This window comes from Suricata suricatta, chromosome 7, assembly GCF_006229205.1.
Source record: "Suricata suricatta isolate VVHF042 chromosome 7, meerkat_22Aug2017_6uvM2_HiC, whole genome shotgun sequence".
NCBI lineage: Eukaryota > Metazoa > Chordata > Mammalia > Carnivora > Herpestidae > Suricata > Suricata suricatta.
Window position 1 is genome coordinate 62350266 of NC_043706.1, and position 19854 is coordinate 62370119.

The window sequence follows — 19854 nt, forward strand, 5'->3', positions numbered from 1 at the left end:
TTTAAATTTAATTTTAATACTGAATTTTAAAAGTTGTGGGGCAGCAAATTTTCATCTAAACTCCAAACAGTTCCCACAATTTAACAAAGGTCTCACCTGTCCCTCCCTTCTCTCTGTCCCCATTATGCGCACACTGTGTTATCACTCATCTCTGCAGGGCCAGAAATATCTTCCAAACCCCTTCCTGCAACATTCATGTACCCATCAGAGAATTTGGGCTTTTTGTAATTTTTAATTTGGAAGCGGTAACAATATAAAGAGATCAGCATCCACGCTTGTGTCATAACACCCCTCAAACTGTTTTTGCAGTATACTACTCTCATTAAGATGCCATAAAGCATAGATTTATTATTTAAAGAGCTTTAAAATTTGATTTGGCCTGAAGAATTTTTTGAGAATTACATGATACTCCTTGAGATAATTGAAAACATTCCAGGTGTTGCAAAGGCAGAAGAGGAAATGAGATGAGCTTAAGCAAAGCGTTAGTAAGAAGGGAGGGAAAAGTGGGCTGAAGGCTTAGCTGCTGCCTCCTGAGAGAGCTGAGCCTGGCTCTGCACAGCCGCTCCTGGAGCGGAAGGTGTGGGCTCACAGGGAGAGCCGATCTGAAAGGGAAGTAGAAGTAACTGTTGGCCTGACAGGACGCCATGCATGGGATGGACTGGGAAAGGGAGAAAAGGAAGAGGGGAGAAAGGAAATAAGTCCCCCTTGTCCCATTCTGTCTGCCATCCGGGGTTTTCAGAGTAATTAAGGAGGTGAGCACAGAGCTAGGAGACTTCAGCACTACCTGCCCCCCAAATCTGATTGTAACAACGCTGGAAGTTAAACATCAAATAAAGACATAAAAGGTTGCATTGGTGGAACAGAGGTTAAGAGACTCACAGTAGGAAGACCTCCTATATCCGCAAATGCTATGAATAAACAGAGATATAATAATGGTCTCAGGGAAGCAACGAAGGCTTGTCTGCCTCCTGGATCATCCACATACTAGTATAGTTTAGGAATAAGATTTTACTGTAAGCTTTTTATTGATGGGCTGAGCTCAGCAGTACCACTTTATTTTTCTTTACCATTGTCTTTAAGCAGGTTCCATCAGATCTCTGGCCATTTGACGGATTTGTAGGTCACTTTCAGGTCTAATGTAAAGATCATTTTCAGTAAAATTCCAGCCTAATATAAATTCAGTCTCAGATTATCTCCTCCTCAGAACCCAAGCTTAATCTACTGTTTGGGGAGCAAGCAAGGGGAGCAGCAGCAAGAAGAGGGAGTAAGGATGTCTAACAATTTCAACCTTCATCCTTTCTTTACTTCATCCTCTCCCAAGCACTATGCTATTTCTCTGACTTCTTTAAATTTGGAGGAGGAGAGCCAGGAAGAAAGAGAAAGAAGAAGGAAGATAATATTTTATTTAGCCAGTGCAGCTTGAAATTCCTTCTTGAAGACTGCCATGCCATGGTAGATAGACAAATATGGGTCCTTCCATCGGGCATCTAAAGGTCACTTCTGGGAACCTCCACACTGCCTTCTTTTCCAGTGTGGATGACATTCTCTTCAGCCAGTTACCTAACCTCCTACATCTGGCAACACATCTTGCCTTTTTCTCCTGGAGTCCTCTCTCCTACACAAAACACATTCCTGGCTACAGTCACTCCAGATGAACCAAATTCAATGTTGTGGCCTCCACTTGAACCCCAGAAAACTCACGCACCCCAGGTGAAAAGGAGACCCCAGTCCCCATCTACACATATAGCCTTATTATTCTTGGGTGCATATCTCAAGTTCTCCCAATATTCCTTTTGTTCCACTATGACCAGCTCAAGAGAATATTCACATTTCTGCAGCTCAGTAGCCACTTAGCTAGGACAGTAGCTATGAGGGTACAGACAAGAAAGAGCACCTTGTGTAGGAAATCTTAAAACAATACTTTACCTGAACAAAAGTCAGTGGGTTCTTAATTATCACCAGGCTCTGACAATTCTAAACAGTGTCAGTGATAAAATATTCCTCGTGAAAAAATCTTTTGTCTAAGTTTTAATTAATTTGCTGCAGTTCTTTCTGAGTATTAATAATACATGGATAGGCTTCAAAATAGCACATTGTTATAACTTATTCTTTAGCAAACGTTATATTCTATAAGGGCATTCCTATTTATACAGCTGCCCCTTGCCAGACATAGATTCAGCTACATTGATTAATTTTGAGAGTAACTTTATAATAGTTTGAAAAATTTTCAAATCACTTCAAGTATGGTTTGTGTCTCCAGGTACATGTTCCTATATTTAAATAGCAGATTGAAAAAAAAAAACCACTGATCCACAATGACCATAATGGCAAAGAAACTTCACGAGTTACTTCAGTTCTGTCTTTCACTGTGACCATTTGGAGTTTATATTTGTGTTTCAAATGTAAAACAGTGAAACACAATACAAATTGCAAAAGATAATATTTTTGTTTGGTAAATACAAATTTTGGTTCACACATGAAATACTTTATTGCCTTCTAATATCTTTAAAATTGAAATTTATTCTTTTAAAATTGCTTATTTGTTATTTAATTATGTAAACTAGTAATATTAATCATTACTGTGATACCTCAATACATAGGTTTTTTTAAATATATATTTCAAAATATGTATTAATTATTAATTAATTGCATTTTCTTATACTAAAATATTATTTCATGGCTATGAAGCTCCATAAAAAATTTCACAGTCTGCATTTATTTTCTGGCTTATATTGATAGTTTCATATTATGATTATTACTGAGGAGATAGATTGTTAAAATATGACCCATTCTGGGTATCAAATTCAGAGCTTGCTACTAGGCTAAGGACCAAGAACTATTCATTTGTAAACACCTTTCCCAGTCTCTCTAAAGAGTTCTCTTGAGGCTTCTCACTTGGCTTAATATTATTCCAAATTGTTTGGGATTTGAAGTTTAAGAGAAAGTCTGTGGCAACTAGAAATTTCACCTCAATTTTTATTATATCAAAATTCCTTTCTAAAATTCTTCTATCCCACCAGGAAGGATATTTATATGTGATTGTGCAGCTGGAGTATTAATCTAATGGAGATCAATAAGATATGGTGCAAAAAAGTAGGTATTTTCTGATCCATTCCTTCTTCCCTGGGCTTCTGTTCATGAAGTGAGCTGGGGAATTGATTAGCAAATGCACTGTGGCTCTAGACAAGGGTTGATACGCCATGTTGGAGAGTACCCACAGGGAAGCCAGCACATGCAGGAGGACCTACCACTCTGGTGAAAATGTTCCAGAGACATCCTAGGCCAAAGACTTGACACCAAAGTCCTGATTTTCTTGTCAGTTAGCAAAGTCTGCACTTTTGAAAAAGGAAAAAGTGGCCCCAAAGGAGCTCCTGGGTTACAACCCCATTCTACAAGTGCCTGCAATTTACAGCATGCCAGAAAAAGGATATAGCTCGATTCAATGTAATAGATATTCCCTGATGTGCCATATACCCCACAAAGCAGGCCATTCATTCTGGTTGCTTTGTGTCCGCCAGCATCAGAACAGAGGTGACACTCAATTTGGACACATTTCCTGCTAGAGCCCCCAAAGCCCTTTGCTCCTCTGTCTGGGTCAGTCCCAGTGACTCCTCACCTAATCTGATACATGGATTTTAACCTTTTCATGCCCGTTACAGGATTGTCTTTCTCTAAGTTTGAACTCAAATGCCACTTCCTTGATTAAACATTCCATAAACCTGGGGTGCCTGGGTGGCTCAGTTTGCTGGGCATCTGACTTTGGCTCAGGCCATGGTCTCGCATTCCTGGGTTCAAGCTCTGCGTCAGGCTCTGTGCTGACAGCTTAAAGCCTGGAGCGTGCTTCAGATTCTGTGTCTCCCTCTCTCTCTGCCCGTCCCCTCCTTATGTGCTGTCTCTCTCTCCTTCAAAAATAAAAATAACATTTAAAAAATTCCATAAACCCTTAAAATTAATTATGTTTTCATCTGCCTACTTGTGGCACTCTGATGCATTTCTTTTATAATATTTTCAAATTTTTAAATTATAATTGATTTGTTTTCACAACTGTTACCCTCACCAAACACTAAACTGTTTGAAGTTAGAGTCCATCTTATATACTTTATGACTGTATCTACTCTTTTATTCAGCATTTAATGAAACATGTTTTTTGAGTTTATTTATTTATTTATTTATTTTAAGAGAGAAAGAGAGACAGAGCTGGGGAGGGTTAGTGGGAGGAGCAGGGAGCACGATATGGGGCTTGAACTCATGAACAGGAAGAGCATGACCTGAGCCAAAATCAAGAGTCAGATGCTTAACCGACTGAGCCATCCAGGTACTCCTAATAAAACACATTTAAAAAATTTTCCCTCAGTATTCAATAAACATAGTTAGAGAATAATTTAATTGAATGCCAAAATAATGACCATGGTGATGATAGTGGTTATTGCAGGGTAATGAAACCTCAAGATCCTGGAAAAAACAAAAAGTCTAACCAGTTTTTATTGAATGCCTACTCTACTTTATATCATATTTATAACCCGGTATATATTTCAACCAAGAAAAAAAATATGTAAAGCTTTGCCTGACTGCTTCTAGGGTTAGAAATATGATCGTGACCTGAATTGGAGCAATCAGAAAAAGAGAGATATCTTTTCTATTGAATCACAAGAACTGAATTAATGAGACTAAGCACAGGCCAAGATTAGGATTCCTCATTTCTTTTTAATGTTTTATTTATTTTTGATACAGAGAGAGACAGAGCATGAGAGGGGGAGGGGCAGAGAGAGAAGGAGACACAGAACTGGAAGCAGGCTCCAGGCTCTGAGCTGGCTGTCAACACAGAACCTGATGCGGGGCTCAAACCCACAAACATGAGATCTGACCTGAGCTGAAGTCAGAGGCTTAACTGACTGAGCCACTTAGGCTGACACTAAGCACAGACCAAGATTAGGATTCTTCAAATCAGATTATCCTACGAAGGATGCGACCCAGAGTCAAAATCAAGTTACCAGCCTGGGTTCAGAGACAGCAAGACAGGGAGAATTAGGACTAAAGGAAAAGAAAAGAAAAAAGTTAACATATGCCTGATTCCAAATGAGAAGGAGGAACAGAGGATCAGCCAGAGAATCAGAGGACCATCAGGGAAGATACCTTCAGGGGCTTTAAAGTTGGTGGAACCTAGCACTGTCATGTCTCTTTACTTTTAGCTTCTATTTATTTATTTATTTATTTATTTATTTATTTATTTATTTATGCAGGCTATAATCCACATGCCCAGCCTAGCTTTTATTAAGAATCTCAATTAAATTATGATTTGAGGACTAAATATATAATCAGTCTGCTCATTACAAAGCTACCTTCAAAGTTGGTGTTTAGTTTTGATACAGACACATTCTCCTTCAGTGTCTTGTTCCTTATCTAAATGTCATATTTATATTTACAATCTCCAATGATACAGATGTGCCCCACTTTCTTAAGAACAGATGTGCAAAGATTCATATTTTCAGTATGGAAAATGAGAATAACTATTTCAATTCTGAAAGAGATATTTTAAATATTAATATTACAAATAATGTATTATTTGATTCCACTGGATGTGGTTTTTGTTGTTTTTGTTTTGGTATAAAATTCTGGTTCACAGAGCTTTACCTAGGGAAGGGGCCAGAAAATTTAAGGTGACAGTTTGGGAACTATAAGTAATTGAACATTCTTTAATTTCCAACTCAAATTTCACTTCCTGAGTGAAACCTTCCCAGGTTTCCAGGTCAGAATTCCTTGTGTCAACAATTCAGAAAGAAACTGAATCACTACTATCATTCTTAGAAGAATATTTCTTAATATATTACAAAAGCAATTATGCACGACTTCAGAAACTAATGCATCACATAAGGTTGTGTGCAGGTGTACCTTCTGTGAGGTAATAAAACACTAAATCTGTATCATTCAACATAACAGAATGGAAAACCTACAAATACCAGTACTTTTGATCTTCCTATTTAAATCTTATATTTATGTCCAGCATTATGGAAACAAGCAAGAGTAGAGAACTCACTTCATTGCATTCACCTTTGTAGGTATACTTTTCATCTGCTCTTTCTAGAAAAACTTCAGTTATGGTTTAGTGAGAAAACATTTGAGCTAAGAAAAAATCTGGGTTTGAAGTTGAGTTTTTTTCATTTTTGAGGTAAGTGAATTTGAAAAATTGTTATCATTCTAAAATTTAGTTTCCTCATACATTAAATGACATAGTGAGCCTACTTCACACAGCTATTGAGAATTTACTGAGATCATACGTGTAAAACATGTTTTAACAGTATCTGCCACTGAGAAGAAGGTCAGTGAAGTCTTGTTTGTTTGGTTTTCACTTTTAACAGCATAATGAGGAGTTGCCTGGGGTTTTGTTTGTTTGTTTATCTGCTACTTTCCAAAGAAAAAAGATGGGAAGTACAAATGAATGAAACAGGACAATATAAACGAGAGGGAGGTGTTTTTGTACTGTAGTACCACAGAATTTTTCGTAACTGGAAACTTTCCATAACTGGCTGTTTTTCATAGCAGCTATTTGGGTAGACCTAGAACATTCACTGGAAAATCTAGATAAGGCACTGTGGCTTTGAAGGAAGATTGGCCTCTGGGTGCTCATTGGGTAGCAGGGACAAGTGTGGGGGCTGCCAGCACACATGTTTATTGTTCATATTGGTGTTGCTTTAATTTGAATTACATTCTGTTCTGGCTGGGCACTTCTCCTCATGTTCTTCTACACCCTTGTATAAGATACAATATGCAAGTTGTTGTGTCCTAACCCCTTGTAGCATCTGAATCTCGTCTCCCCAGCCCTCTGTTTACAGCTAAGTATCTAAGAAGGGTGACAGACAGGGCCAGGGAAACAGGGTGCTTCATGGATGGAGGTACTGAGTTGAGAGACAGGATTCTAGCTCTGTCTCTCCCACTTTAGTCCCTGGATTTCCACTTTCCTTATTTCTGTAAAATGTGGGGTTTGGTTGGCACTGGATGATCTCAAAGATCTCACTTCATTCTAAGACTCTGAATTCAGGTCACATGAAGCTGAATCCAATGCTCTTTTTGCTATAATCTCTTCTTTTGAGGATATCGAAAACTTCTGTACTTGGGAGCCAATATAAATCTGACTTCAAAAAAAAAGACCAATACATATATATTTTATAGGCTGAATCTTGTGTAACAGAACTAATACACTGCTAATCTGTGAACCCCTAAACTGTTGACATGCTGAAGGAAAGTTAAAGACCAAATTATTTTTTTTCTTACAAGGAATAAAAGTAACTTTGTCTCTACTAGTATAGCTATTTCCGACAATTCATTGTATCAGGGAGAAAAATGGGTCAGGTTTAAATATCCTGCTGTTTATAAAAATATATGAAACTATAAAACAGTCTTTGTATGTGTCCTTTTTGAAAGGCGATGCTTTAGATGACCTGGCCGGCTTTTGTGGATCAAGTCCTTTTTTTCCCCCATGGCACTGCCACTAGCAAAGGCAGGAAGCAGGTCGCTTCTTGGGCTTTGTCTAAGAGGCAGGGCAGATTGCAGCAGTGAGGTGGGCCTTACAAGCTTGTATTAGCGTTAGAAAGGATAATAGAAATTACATTTTCTTTCCATTTATTTTTACCCATATCTTACCTTTAGTTCTAAAGGTGATTAGAGAAGTCCTCGGTGACAAAGACATACATTGCACATTGCACTTCACACTGATCTGCAGTCTTCATTTTATGATCCTCTTCATCAAAAGCCACATCCATATATTAAATAAGATCTTGGTCTCAATGCCACTTGTAGGATGATCATATCACTTATTTTTATTGCATATTCTTTTGTGTATAACCACAAGATCTATTATGTTTTCATCTTATGCTAAAGAACAGAATTTCTTGCTCTTTTATTTTGGGGTGATTGTGATTATCTATTTGCAAGACTAAATCTATTTCAATAGCAGGAAGTTATGAACATAATACTTATATAAATGTACTTAATTCTGTTACTTTTTTATTCATCTCTCTGACTTAGATTTCCACTCCTAAGAAGGTCATAAGGGCCACTTACTTGGGGGCATAAAGGAGTGAGGAATGACTTATTGCAGCCTATAAATTGAATGGGTGAGGCAGAAAGTGAGCAGAGAGGGAGATCTGAAGCCACATAGACCTTGAAGAGGCCACTTGAGGATGCTCTTGCTGCCAGCTCATCAGTATTTATGACATCTTCTTTGAAGTTGTAAAATGCTGGCCCTGGATATTATATGGTGGTTGTATTACATGGGTCACCTATGCTGCTGAAATTTTGCTCACAATATTCTTTATGCTTAGATTTGTTTCTCTCTGCTCCTTCAGTAAGTTTTAACTTGTGTCTGAACTTCATTCTAAACTCTAAATTTGATACTTCAAGAAATCTTGTCTGAGTTGATGATAAAAGCCACCCCACCCCACCAAATAAGCATTCTTCTTAATTTTTCAAAGAGAACTATTCCCTTTAAGTTTGAATTTTAGACATTTTAAATGCCTCTCATGAGAGAGACACCACACTGATAAATTTTGTAGCCACATTTATATGCATTATCAGAAAAAAAAATCTCAGATTTGATGGGGCTGTGTGGGACCTTCTAATCCAAAAACAACAGTCTCATAAATCAGGGCGGGAAATCCAATCATCCTTGGCCCTCTCTCTTGTTCTAAATTAAACACTCTACCCCTGAATAAGGTAACAACAAATTTTGTCATTAATACTGGGGGATGATAGGTTGACTCAGCACTGCAAAAGGAAGGTTCTGGCTCAAAGGAAGAACCCTTGCTACAATTGCATGGCAGTGGCGACAATGAGAATCCAGCCTGCAGTTTCCACAAGCATCATGAGCCAACAAAGGAGCTTTCCAGTCACCTTCTAGGAGCAACTAAGAGCTCTCCATGGCAGTCGTCTCTGCAAGGCCTCCTCCCCAGACAGACAACTCTAAAAGAGAGGAGAAAAGTGTATTGCACACTCAAAAACACGCTCTTCAATAGAAAAGTAAAGGACTGAAAATAGTTAATTCTCATCTCTAAAGGAGTATTATTATATCAGTCATTCTGAAGCTCCTCACTGTGCCTTTGCTGTCATGACCTGCTTCTCCGCTACTTCACATAATGATAAGATCTTTACTGTATCCTTCTATCGCCATTAAGGCTTCTTATGAAGCAAAATCATTCATATCAAACCCTGTTTCTCCATTTACACACATTTGGAACTAGGACATGCTTTTCAGTGAGATACCATTGAACCTGATTTCCTAGAAGCCTTGCCCTGCCTGACCTTGTGCAGACGACCTGCATGGCTTCCATTATGTGCAACAGAGAATTCAAACAAGAAGCTTTGTTGCTATTTATTCAGAAAAGCAAACACCGTTGAGACTCACTCAGAGTAAGTCTTCAGGGAGGGTGTAACTAGTGGGCTCTTTGATTTGCCAACTGTAAAATTAAAATTCTGAATTAAGTGCCAGTGGGTACCCATAAAGGGAATCCTCAGTAACCCTGATGATCCTGTAATAAATGTCTGAAATGATGGAGGAGGAGGAGGAGGAGGAGGAGGAGGAGGAAAGAGCACAGTGAAAAGGAGGTGGCTTATCTGAGAACAGAAATCTGTCCCAAGGAAATTTCGTCTTCCTTCCCTCCCTCCTTCCCCACCGCCACTCCTCTCACATGCAGAACTCCCACTCACAGGGCTGATCTCACATAGTGTGATCTTATTAAAGCAGGTGACACTGAAGTGTGATGGCTGAGAGGTTTAACTTATTCAATGAAGAATTTTTAATCCAATTTCTTATTTCTCTGAGCTACAGGCTTTCTAGTGCCCCCAGTTTGTTCTGGGAGTTTGCTAATTCCCTTTTTCCTCTCTGAATCTGGAAGGCCCTTCCACACAGGCTTCTGACCTTGGTAAGCTACTCAGTGCTTTCACAGGGTTCAAGTAAGACTTTTTCCAGAACAAGAACTTAGAGGCTGTCAAAGCAAATAGAAAGGCCCAATGGAGACTCTTCCATGCAGAGAAGGGCCTGAATAATTCAGTTTGCAGATATAAGTGCTGCTATAACAAAGAATTCATTATCATTTGTATTATTAATTCTAGCATCACATATTCCATTTCTTTCTAAAATAACTTATATTTTTTAATGTTTGCCAGACTAATACCAATATACAAAGCCGATGTGCTCTAAATGGCAGTCTTGTGTCCTACTCTTGCCATATTTCCTAGTTTTGATCCTCAGAAACAATGATGTTCAACTTTTTCAGCTGTTTCTCTGGCATTTACCTTCATTTTTCTACTAGTATTATTATTGTGCTGTTTATTTGTTAGTGAAGTTTAGCTGTTATCTGCCTATTTGAAGGGTGATGAAGATTTAGGCCTCTAACAGCCTCTTCTCTGCATTGCCACCTTCCCAGTAAGGCAAATCAATATTCTGTGTTTAAATTATTGTAACTTTGTAAATGTTGTTTTTACTCGGCCAAATATTTCACTATGACTTATTCCTTGTACAAATTTTTGTCAGTCCTCAAGTTTATACCTCCCTTGTTTTGTGATTTGATCAATTTCCTTAGTAATGATCACTCCTTTGTTCCACAGCCTTGTAAAACTTCTCACTGTAATTTGCCATAAAGTCAAATATTCTCTTTTTAAAATATTTCTAGAGATTTTCCTCCTGAAAAATCTGAGTCCTCCAGTTCAGTGTAGATTGGTGACTCCTCACGTGTGCTCACAGATGTTGTCTTAGGACTTCTTTATGCCAGCATCCAGAACGTTCCCTCTGCCTGTATTCTGTGTGGAACTCCCTGATACCTGAATCCTATGTCTTCCTCCTTCTTGGTTAGCTCTCTTGCTTTTGTAGCTCACAGTCTTGAGTTCATTCCTGAGAAAGGATGCATGGGAGATACAATTTTGAGGTCGTGCAAATCTAAAGCCATTCTACTATCACTTTTTTTTAATGTTTATTTTATTTTATTTTTTTAATAGTTTATTGTCAAATTGGTTTCCATATAACACCCAGTGCTCTTCCCCAAAAGTGCCCTCCTCCATTACCATCCCTCTCCCCCTCCCCTTAAACCCTCAGTTCATTTTCAGCATTCAATAGTCTCTCAAGTTTTGCATCCCTTTCTTTCCCCAACTCTCTTTCCCTCTTCCCCTCCTGCAGGTCCTCCATTAGGTTTCTCCTGTTCTCCTGTTAGACCTATGAGTGCAAACATATGGTTTCTGTCCTTCTCTGCCTGACTTATTTCGCTTAGCATGACACCCTCGAGGTCCATCCACTTTCCTACAAATGGCCAGATTTCATTCTTTCTCATTGCCATGTAGTACTCCATTGTGTATATATACCACATCTTCTTGATTCACTCATCAGGTGATGGATATTTAGGCTCTTTCCATGATTTGGCTATTGTTGACAGTGCTGCTATGAACACTACCACTTTTTTAAGTGTCTAATTGTGTACAGTAATCTAACGTGAAAATGACTTTACTCAGAATTTTGAAAACATTAGTCTATTGCCATCCACTTCTCAATATGGATGTTGAAAACCTGAGGTCATTTTAACTTTTATTCTTTTCTATGTAATCAATGTTATTCAGTCTGGACACTGTCGTGTGTGTGTGTGTGTGTGTGTGTGTGTGTGTGTGTGTGTGTGTATGTGTGTGTGTGTGAAATTCATGATGCCATTGTCTTGGTGTCTTTTCTTTTTTTCATTTGTGGTTCTTGGCTCTGGAGGACCATTTTTATTTACTGATGCATAACTTTCAGGGTCAGGAAATGTTTTGTATTATTTCTTGATAACATCTCTGTTTCTGTTTTGTGGATGTCCTTTTGGTTAGACTCTCTGATAGTTGATTTTTTGTGTCAACTAGATTGGCCATGGAGTGCCCAGATTAAATATTGTTTCTGGTGCCTGGGTAACACTGGCATTTGAAATGGAGGACTCAGTAAAGTAGATTACCCTCCCCAGTGTAGGTGGGTATCATCCAATCTGTTGAGGCCCTAAACACAACAAAAGGCAGAAGAATGAAACAGTGGTCATATTTTTTTCCTGCCTCACGGATTGAGCTGGGTTATCTCTTTCTGCCCTTATACTGCAATTCAGATCATTGACTCCCCTGATTTTCAGGCTTTGGACTCAGACTGAATTACACCACTGGTGTTTCTGGGTCTCTAGCTTGCAGACAGCAGATAGTGGGACTTCTGAGCCGCCATAAATACATGATAAACACATGAACCAGTTCTTCACCTCTCTCTGTCTCTGACACACACACATATGTGTGTGTGTGTGAATGTGTGTGTGTTTACATGTAATCTATTATTATTATTATTATTCTATTTTTCTGGATAACCCTGATTCGTATAGACACTGAACCTTTTAGATTCTTCTGGCATTTTCTGGCATTTTCTCCTCTATCTCTTTGTCTTTTTGTTCCAGTTCTGAGATTTGCTTTAATCAGACTTCTAGGGTAGACATTACTAAAATTCATAAGTATTAATGATTCTCTTCCCATTGCTGAATATGTGAAATTATTACAAATCCACATGTCCTTGTACTTCAGATAATCCATGTGACTTGCTTAAGCTAATGAAAAGAGGATAGTGACAAGATCAAATCTGAATTTTAGAAAAGTGATTCTAGCTAAAGTATGGAAAAACTAGAGGTAAGAAAACCAATTAAAAAGTTACAACAGGATAGTAGGAAAGAGATGGTGGTAAAATTGTGGGTTTTGGAAGAGAAGCAGATTTGGAAAACATGACAACTATATTAGTTTTGGAAGTATTGAGTTTCCACAGCCTGTGATAAACCTAATGTGACCAATAGGAAGTTGGTCTGAAGCTCAGTAAGCCAGTGTAACTTTTAAATATATATTTAGGAACATAAATTGTAATGAAAGACATGGAGGTTAATGTCTAGTCAGAGAATATATGTAAGATTTAGATGAGCAGAAGGCCTAGGAATCTTCATTTAAGGGATGGATTTAAAAAGGGGTCCTCGAAAAGGGTCAGAGAAGAAGTGCTCAAGAAAGGAAGCTAACCAATAGAGTATTTTTAATGGAGGTTAAGAATAATTTAGCTTTTAAGGAAAAATTATCAATAGTGCCCAGCCAATTTAAGAGTAAATATATGGCAACCAGTTTAAGAGTGAATAGAAAAGACTGAGTGATATTTACAGGTTGTTATGGCCTGGCTGAATGTGTAGGGTAATGAAAAATCTAAATTTTTGGCTGTGTGCTTACATTAATGGTTATTCTGTTTCCTAAGATTAAAATTGCAGGATAATGGTCCAGTTTGTCAGGCCGAGTTTTGGAGAATTTGAGGTAACTCTCAAACATTTAAGATGAAACATTCTTAATGAAACTTTATCTATAAATCTCAGGCCTACATGAGGGGAGCCTGGGTTTCCTGAGGTCAGGGAAGATAAGAACTGAGAATATAAAGGTTTCTGCAATAAATAACGCATCAGTTACCTTACTGAAACAGTTGGTGAAATGTCTTGGTATAAGAGAGAAGCCAAATTGCTTCTGTGATTCTGGGAGAAAACTAGAGAGGGTGAAACGGAGTTGGCCAGTGTGTGGGTCCACCACTGACTGTGTAGAAATTCTCACAACACTCGGTTCATTAGTTACATCCATTTTCCACTCCACTCCCCTCCACCACCTTGCTCCTTCAAACGTATCCACAAATTTATGGTCTCATCTCCACATTCATAAAAAATGTTGGTGTTTCCACTATATTCATCCCACCAATCCTTAAAGCTAAATCAATACAGTCTCTGTCCTTTCTGCTTTGGTACCCAGTTGTTAAATAATTTAATTAAATGTGCACAATTGTGCAACTAGAACAAATAATACTAAAATTTGTATGACACCACAGAGGACCCCAAATAGCAAAAGCAACCCTGAGAAAGGAAAACAAAGCTGGAGATATCACAATCTCAGACTTCACGATGTACTATGAGCTATAGAAATCAAAACAATAGGGGCTTTTATGAAGTTGGGTAATATGGGTGAACTCTGGATCCAGTAGAAAGTCTGATATCGGGCTTCCTGGGTGGCTCATTCCATTGAGCCTCCAACTTTGGCGCAGGTCATGATCTCACGTTCATGGGTTTGAGCCCCGTGTTGGGCTCTGTGCTGACAGCTAGCTCAGAGCCTGGAGCCTGTTTCAGATTCGGTGCCTCCCTCTCTCTCTGACCCTCCCCTGCTCATGCTGTCTCTCTCTGTCTCTCAAAAATAAATAAAAAACAGAAAAAAATTTTTAATGCTTAATTAAGTGCATAAAATATGTTTAAAAAAGGAAATCAAAACAATATGGTGCTGGCACAAAAATAGGCACATAGATCAGTGGAACACCTCAGAAATAAACTTACTTTTATGTGGTCACTTAATCTATGATAAAGCAGGCAAGAATATACAGTGGGGAAAAGATGGTGTTTTCAGTAAATGGTGCTGGGAAAACGGGACAGCTATATGCAAAAGAATGAAACTAGACTAGTTTATAACACCATACACAAAAGTAAGCTCAAAATGGATTAAAGACCTAAATGTGAGACTTGAATCCATAAAAATCTTAGAAGAGAACACAGGCAGTAATTTCTTTGACATTAGCTATAGCAACATTTTTCTAGATAGGTCTCCTAAGGCAAGGGAAACAAAAGCAAAAATAAACTGTTGGAACTACATCAAAATGAAAATTTTTTGCACAGTGAAGGTAGCCATAAAAAAAAAAAGACAACCTGCTTAATGGGAGAAAATATTTGTAAATAACATATAATGTAAGAGGCTAATATTCAAAATATAAGAAGAAGGTATAACTTGCAACTTACAACTCAACCTCCCAAAAAAATCCAGTTAAAAAAATGGGCAGAGCACCTGAATAGACATTTTTCCTAAGAAGACATACAGATATCCAACGGACACATGAAAAGATGCTCATCACTAATTATCAGGGAAATGCAGAACAAAACCACAATAAGATATCACCTCATGCCTGTGAGGCTAAAATGAAGAAGCTAAGAAACAGCAAATGTTGGCAAGGATATGGAGAAAAAGCAACCTTTGTGCACTATTGGCGGGAATGTAAATTGGCATGGCCACTGTGGAAAACAGTATGGAGGTTTCTTAAAAAAAAATTTAAAAAAGAAATACCATATGATCCAATCCACTATTGGGTGTTTACCCAGGGAAAAGAAAAATACTCACTCGAAAAGATATATGTACCCTTATGCTTAATGAAGCATTATTTGAAATGGCCAAGGCCTAGAATCAAGCTAAGTGTCCATCAATAGATGAATGAGTAAGGAAAATGTGGTATATACACACAATGGAATATTATACAGTCATAAAAAGGGTGAGACCATGCCATTTGAGACAACATGGGTGAACCTAGAGGGTGCATAAGGGTGAAATAAGAGAGGGAAATAAGTCAGATTGAGAAAGACAAATACCACATGATTCAATTCATAAGTGGAATCTAAAACATAATAAACAAAAAGCAGAATTGGAATTATAAATACAGAGAAAAACTGATGGTTGCCAGTGATCAGGAAAGAGAAATACAGGCCTCTAGTTATGGAATGGTAAGTTATGGGAATAAAAAACAGAGCACCAGGAATATAGGTAATGATATTGTAGTAGCACTATAATGGGAGTGATGGTAGTTATACTCATGGTACATGTGGCATAATGTATAAACTTGTCAAATCTCTGAGCTGTGCCCTTGATATTAATGCACACTTGTGGTATAATTAAGTTACTTAAGTTACTATATACGTGTAGTTGAGTTACTAGTTAAATCTAAGGTTTCTGATTCATAGAAAAGTATTTTATGTCCATAATGATCTTGGCATTTCTTTAGAAATTTCTTTAGAAATCTCTACATAGTCCAACTTTTTTATACAGTTGACCCTTGAACAACATGATTTGAACTGCATGGGACCACTTATACACAGGTTTTTTTTCAATAAATACAGTATAGGACAATAAATGCATTTTTCTTCCTTATGATTTTCTGAATAACACTTACTTTTCTCTAGCTTAGTTTATTGTACAGATAGAACATATAATACATTATCACATACAAAAATATGTGTTAATCAGTTGTGTTTCAGTATGGCTTCCAAGTCAACAATAGGTTATTAGTAGTTGAGTTTTTGGAGAGTCATGTATTATACACAGATTTTCAACTGCATATGTGTGTGGGGGGTTGTCCCTAACCTTTGCATTGTTCAGGGGTCAACTTTAGTATTACACAATTCTTTTCTCAATTTTATAGCATTTATTTATAACTTTTCAGTTTTCTTAAAGCTAATATAACTTTGAATGAAAAAATGTTGAGCACTAGTCAAAAATGACAGTGACCATTGTTTTCTAAATGTAATATGATTCTTTTTACAAGTTGGTATTTTATCTTTAATAAGTTGTAACAAAGTCAATTTTCTCAATAATAAATTATAATTTTAATGCAGGCACAGCGATTTTTAAAATGTAACTTAGTATTTATGTACTTCAAAAATGCAACATTCTCTATACTATGTATTTATGAAAACACTTATTTAAATAATGTGTTTTGCTTTGCTAGGGCAAACATAACTCTGGGAGGACCTTCTCTGACGCAATCTATCAGTATCCTTCTTGGCCACAGTCAAGATCGTATTTAGAAGGAGGCATGTGATAGGTGAGTTCAGTTTTTATCACATTTATATCTTTCCTTTTCAGTGATATCTATTGCAGAGAAACTTTAGTAATACTTTGTATCTTTATTTTTACTTAGTTGGTACAAACTTACTGTTTAAGTAAACTCTTACTTGGAAACTCAATATGAAAAGCAGATGAAAGTGAGTAGTGTACTATAAAGCTACTGATAACCGTGAACCACTGAGCTAGCAGATATCTATTCTTTCATTGGTATCTTTTGGTTTTATCAAATTGTAGGCAGGGCATCATGCATTTTCTCAGAAAGCATGATCCTAGTCCAAAGTTAGCAAAGCCTAAGTCTTTAGAATCATGTGTATTAAAGCTGACTTCTGTCTCTTCCAAATTGTCAGATAGAATATCAAAGTTCTGACTGGCAAAGGGAAGATTTCAACAATCACCCTTTTGGCTTTTATACTGCTATTTTTAACTTTTTCTGAGGATCTGTTATGAACCTAGTATTGCCAGAAATGTTATAGAGAACTGAGAGAAAAATAGCCCCTGGCTAGAATTTGAAGTTTATCTTACACTATGATGTCTCAATTATTCATAAAATACAAGGCTAGTAGGGCCTATCAGCATCCAATTCAAAGGGAACATTTGAACAGATTGACAGTGTGACTAGATCATCTAGTGGTAACTGTGTGATGTAATTTGTGAGCTACTGATACCTTCATTCCTTTGAGTTAACACCTTCTCTCCCCGGCTATTTATTCATATGCATAAAGTCACTATTGCATTAATTTACTAACAACTTTGCTAAACTGGATTGGCTGCCAGGCAAAACTGGACTTGTATGTGCAGTGCAAAACTTGAATAAACTTGGTAGGTGATAAAATACACTTAGTGAGCTCCAGAATTCCATTTTTGTACTCTTTATCCTATATATGTATCTTTGAATTATGGCGTCTGTGTTTTCATGTTGCCCTAATGTAGCACTAAAAAATTTCAAGACCGTCACTTGGGAGAAGTGCCTGCAAGTATTGGCTCTAGCACTAAGCACTGAGACCTTAGTTCTCAATTTTCTAATGGATAAAATAAGGTGTGAACAGCATGATTTATAAAGTTTTTTAAGCTCTGAAATTCTGGAATACTAAGTTTTTCAGCAGGAGAAAAAGACTCAAATATGTTCCCATGAAATGTAAGTGACATTTGTCACAAATCCCATAAAAATTTGTATCTGAAAGAGAGATGAAATACATACACCAAATGTTGACCAATGGGAATTAATGCTTCATTGTTTCTGCTAACACCACCATACTGGGCCATCTGAAGCATTTCCACTCATATATGTTTTTTATTCACCTATCCTTCCCATGAATATTTCCTGATTCAATAAATATTTATTGAGTGTCTACTGTGTGGTAGTCACTGATTTAGGTACTGTTGTAGATTTGTTTTACTTTATATAATTTTTATATGCTAATTATAAAGTATGAAAAATTGTGGGGCCTGAAGTAAGTGCTCTAGAAAATTATTATGAAAGACTGAAATACATATGAAGATGGCCTGCTCACCAGCTGCCTCAACCCTATTCCCACTCCACACATGTTCGGCCAAGCCTTTCAATGTTCTTTCCAAATACTTTAAGTGGATGTGAAGAATAATTTTGATGTATAGGGCAGTACTCTAAGAAGGCAGTGTTAGGGCAAAATATTGAGGCAGACACTCTGTTTAGCCAGAAGGTAGAAGAAAAATAGCTAGGCGAGGCTTATTTTTTACATAGGCTTTTCCTCATGTATCTCAGAAATAGCCTGCCTACGTCCTTCCTTCCCTCCATTCCTCCCTCTCCCTGTTTTTTTTAATTTCATTTCTTTTCTTGTCTTGTCTTTCCTTGTGTTTTTCTTTTCTTTCTCATAAGGGCACAGCATAAGGGGAAGAATGTGTGTTTTGCTTTGTGTTTTTTTGCCTGTGAACATTCAAATTTCCAATGTATTGTTACCATATTTGTAATAAGTCTGCATTTTGGAAGAATGTATGCAATGTATACAAATCTATAATGTAAGAAAACACTTGCACTTGAAACAAGGACCTGGAAGCAAAACATGCTTCTGTAAGCTCAAGACTGAGTCCTTCATGTCTAAACTGGAGTATCCATTTTTTTAGTATTCTCCAACTCTCAGCCTGTACATTTGTCATCTTCATTTTGTTGTTTATGTCTTTATTTTGGGAATGCAACATTTTGAAAAATGGAATCTGCTTCAAGAAATAAAAAGTGAGAATTCCATCACAAAGTAAATACTGAAATCAAGTGGCATTTATTTTTCACACATCTTTTATTGAATTCTGTATTTTTGGATATCACCTTTTAAAGAGCTAGCAATGAACAGGATATAAAACACAAACCAACTGTCAACTGAAATTCGTATGTTAAATTGTGGCAAAATTTGAAAATTAGAACGATTGTGAGGTAGTCTTTTTTTTTTTTTACCTTTGACTTTAGAAAGGTGAAGAACTAATTGTTGAAAAACTGAACAGTTTTTGATCCAAAGCACAAACTCAATATCCTACACTATCACTATTGAAAGAATTCAGTGTATTTTCTGAACCCATGATTTATCCAACAAATGCATATTAAAAACCTACTATATGGAAATTATGGTTCTAAGAGGTACTAAGAAGCTTGGATAATACGATTATGGAAAAGTGAAATACACAGTCCTTGCCCAAGAAAGTTTATAACAAGAGAACAAGAATTCCCCCTGCTCTGCTAGTTACTGACTTGTTGATAAAATGTGTGTCCCATATATATTTTAACCTCTTTTGGAAAAGCTATGAACTGTTCACCTGATGGCTATTATTATAAATAATAGAGCAGAACTCCTTTAAGTCCCTTTGAAAAGTTCACCACAACAGAGAATCCCCAACTTAGAAGGAAGTCACTCTTACTGCCCTTCATTCAAAAAAATTTTTTTAATGTTTTATTCATTTTTGGGAGAGAGAGAGAGAGAGACAGCATGAGCAGGGGAGGGTCAGAGAGAGAGAGGGAGACACAGAATCTGAAGACAGGCTCCAGGTTCTGAGCTAGCTGTCGACACAGAGCCCGATGTGGGGCTCGAACCCACGAACTGAGAGATGATGACTTGAGCCGAAGCTGGACACTCCACTGACTGAGCCACCCAGGCACCCCTACTGCCCTTCATTCAAATAGCTCTGACA

General features: G+C 37.3%; 1 long non-coding RNA gene across 1 annotated transcript in view; it reads left to right on the plus strand.

The window, feature by feature from the left end:
• The first annotated feature begins 16584 nt into the window (after positions 1–16584).
• Positions 16585–19854, plus strand: part of LOC115295916 — a 34233-nt gene continuing 30963 nt past the window's right edge. The window contains exon 1 of the long non-coding RNA XR_003910626.1: positions 16585–16678. This is a non-coding gene — a long non-coding RNA (uncharacterized LOC115295916). The remainder of the gene's footprint in view (positions 16679–19854) is intronic.